Source organism: Hibiscus syriacus, unplaced genomic scaffold (genome assembly GCF_006381635.1).
Source record: "Hibiscus syriacus cultivar Baekdansim isolate YM2019G1 unplaced genomic scaffold, ASM638163v2 tig00005377_pilon, whole genome shotgun sequence".
NCBI classification, from domain to species: Eukaryota; Viridiplantae; Streptophyta; class Magnoliopsida; order Malvales; family Malvaceae; genus Hibiscus; species Hibiscus syriacus.
This window is the reverse complement of record NW_024062054.1, coordinates 286584-290024: the sequence shown is the minus strand read 5'-3', so window position 1 is coordinate 290024 and position 3441 is coordinate 286584. Positions and strand designations below refer to the sequence as shown.

Genomic DNA, 3441 nt, shown 5'->3' with positions numbered 1-3441 from the left:
TTGAACTTGAAAAACTCCAACTTTGGCGGAGTTTATATCGGCGATTCCGTTTACCACACCCGAAAGGAGAAACCTCGGATTTAGACCGAGCCAGTTGCAGTTTGTACCACATGTTAGTTCCACTCATTAATATTTACTCAATTCCTCTCTCTTCAAACCTTTGTTAGATACTTGCTTTTTCTACGTTTTTGGGTTCTTTTTATTGGTCTATCATTCATCCTTTTATTCCCCCTCTTAGTTTTGAAAGATTGTTGCGCCTGATTTTGATGCATTTTTCCTTTTTCTTTTTTCTAAGAGAGTAAAGATTTAGTTTTGGGGGTGGAGGTTGGTGGACCCAGTCATGACTGCCGATGGGAATAGTCATTTGATCTCTGTCCAACCCAATGGCCTCAAGTTCGCTTATAAGTATATTCTTGAATTGATACATGTAATTCTTATGTATGCATCTATGTATGAATCTGTAAATGTAGAGTCCCATTGGATGTATGTGGAAGTTCATCATTCAATTCTATAGTTATGTGATCAACTAATGCTAAAATTAGCCCCAAATGTTTACCAAAAGCCCCTCTATAGATGGAAACCGGTAGTTAATAAAATATTAATGCTCCAAAATAGGGGCTATTTTATCCTAAAATGAAATGCTGAGAGCCAAAATGTTCCCCCCAAAAAAAAGGTAAGGAAACACGGGGGGCTAATTTTGATATCATGCCAATAGGAAAATATGGGTGCAATGGATCAATGTTATGTTGAATTTCAGGTGATGATTGATAGGGTTGCAATGCTGTGGAGGTGATTGTTTTTTGACAATTTTTTGGTATTAGATTTGTGGAGATTCTAGTGACTTTTATGTTGATTTATTTAATTTGTTTCTTTACTTCATTCCCTTGATCTCAAAGATTGCCGATGTTTTCCGGATTCTAGCACATGCCAATTCAGCATCTCTTCCAACCAGAGGCACCATGAATTTGATTTGTTAAGGTTGACATAGTGTTCTTTAGAAAATAATCGGAAAGAAAAGCAGCTTATTTATTAGCTTTTAATGTTTTTCTAACATTTTGTCAATGTTTAGCTGCCTTAAATTTTGTATATAGGTGCTGGTTTATTTGTATTGCCTGAGAGTTTAATGCCATTGTGATCGTTGTCTTCATGTTTCAATATATTGTTGATTCTTGAAAAATATTGCGGAACAAATTTAAGGTTTGGTTACTTTTTGGTATTGCTTTTCATGTTTTCAGTTGAGCTTGAAAAGCCAAGCTTTTGTGATCTTAAAGTGGTGAACAACACAACACCATGTGGCGTTTAAGGTACAAGCAGTTTCTGTTACCATTGCAAATGCATCTGAATATGTGTGTATCCTCTGCCCATTTTGAGATTTTTAATCATGTTAGGTTAAAACGACTTCGCCTAATAAGTATTTTGTGCGACCAAATACCAGTGTTGTACAGCCTTTGGATTCATCCGTCATTAGAGGTATTATTACTAATCGGTTCCGTCCTAAAACCATCTCATCAGTTAAAAGTTTCACAATCTGCTTCCATCCATTGCTTTTCATGGATAGTTCATCGAGATTCTTATATGTATGATACTGATTTTCGTTAATCTGCTTGAACGTCAGTCACCCTCCAAGCTCAGCTGGAATATCCTCCAGATATGCAATGCAAAGACAAATTTCTGCTACATAGTACTGTAGTGCCTCCAAATACTGATGTGGACAACCTCCCGGCAGATACCGCAAGAATACCAACATTGTGAATAATGTTTTTCGTTTACCACATTTACGATATTATTCATAGTTCAATACAATATTTGGATTGTCATCCTCTTCTTTGCATTCAATTTAATAAGGACAGCAGTAGGGAGATACAGAAGTGCAAGCTTAAAGTTTTCTATGTAAATCCTTCAGAAGATGAAGGATTTAAGAGCTACCCAGAACAAGGCGCTGATTCGAACTCCGTGAGTCTAGTCATTGATCTGCTTATTTATTATTTTTGTTTTGTTTTATGGAATATATACGATCTTGGTCTACGCAGAATTTGAGGTTTTCGGTAAAGGTTCAATTGAATTGATCTGACAGTTCGAAGATGCATAGAAATCAGTACTGACATAGGCAACTCAAAGCTCTCATTCCAACCTCTGTTTTAAATGCGTTTGTGATTTCAATATGTTCAAAGCCTGGTTTTGTTTGATCCGGAATTTGTTGTTTGAAATAAGTAGGCACTTGGCACTGTTCTTGTCTGGTTTACATGAGCTATAATTTGAGTTCCTTGTAGCTTGGGATGAGTATTCGATAGAGTCGAGTCAAGTAAAAAAATGTTGAGTTAGTCGAGTTGATGAGTCTTATTTTATAATTCAAACTTTATCTGAAAATTTTTCAAGTCGAACCGAGTCTAGTCGAGTTGTTCGGGTTTTTGTGGGGAAGGTAACTTGAAAAATGAAAACCCAGAATCTGATTTTTATATTTCCTTTTTACATTTCCTTTCTGCATTCATGAACCAGACTGTGCAGCACCTGAAGGATGAAAGAGATACAGCAGTTCGGCAAACACTGCAGCTGCAACAGGAACTGGTATGTTTTTACTTCAGATTTCCTAATCAAACCGGTAAAAAAATTTCAACCACGTAAAAACCTTCGACTTAACAGTTTAAGCCGATCCTGAAAAAGAATGCCAGAAGTGACCCTTTGTGATATTGTTCTTGTTTATGTTCTGAAGTACACCGTTATAGCTTACTACTGCCGTGATCAATAAGTAAACACCCCTATTTTGCTGAAATGGGATTTTCTGAAGAGACGACGACAACGAAGAAATGACTCCGGCTTCTCCTTAATGTTTGCGTTTGTTGTGGGACTGATCGGGATACTGGTTGGGTTTCTGTTGAGCCTTTCATTGTCATCATCACTGCCACCACCATCGTCACCGTTCGTTGATTCATCTACACCATTAGCACCACCATCCGTAGATTAATCTACAGCATTAACAGCAGCAGCATCACCATCTGTAGATTCACCTACAGATGAAATATAAATGCTCTATTACAAAGTATGGTAACCAGTTCTTTTGTCTACATTGTATAATGCTCAATGTTACTGTTCGATGAAGAGTGCGAATTTCCTTTAATTTTGTGTGTATGTGTGTTTTTTTTTTAATCTTTACCGTCTTATACTTTGTGTGTTTTTCGAAATGTATTGTCATTCCTTTCATAATTTGATATGTTTTCAATAAATAGTTAATTTCTTGTTTTGAAATGAAATTCCTATTATTTTAAAATATACATAGATTTTTAAAGGGATTTTTTGGGTTAAATTTCTTATTCCAATGGTCTTTAAAAAATCTTTTAATTTATTTAATACATTTGGCTTAATTATGAAATAAAAAGTTAATCTTCAAAATGCTATTTCATTAATTTTAATGTATGTCTTAAATTATATATTATTAAATTATTT

General features: G+C 35.2%; 1 pseudogene; it reads left to right on the top strand.

Moving 5' to 3' along the window:
* The first annotated feature begins 340 nt into the window (after positions 1-340).
* Positions 341-2973, top strand: LOC120199156 (annotated as a pseudogene).
* The last annotated feature ends 468 nt before the right edge of the window (positions 2974-3441 follow it).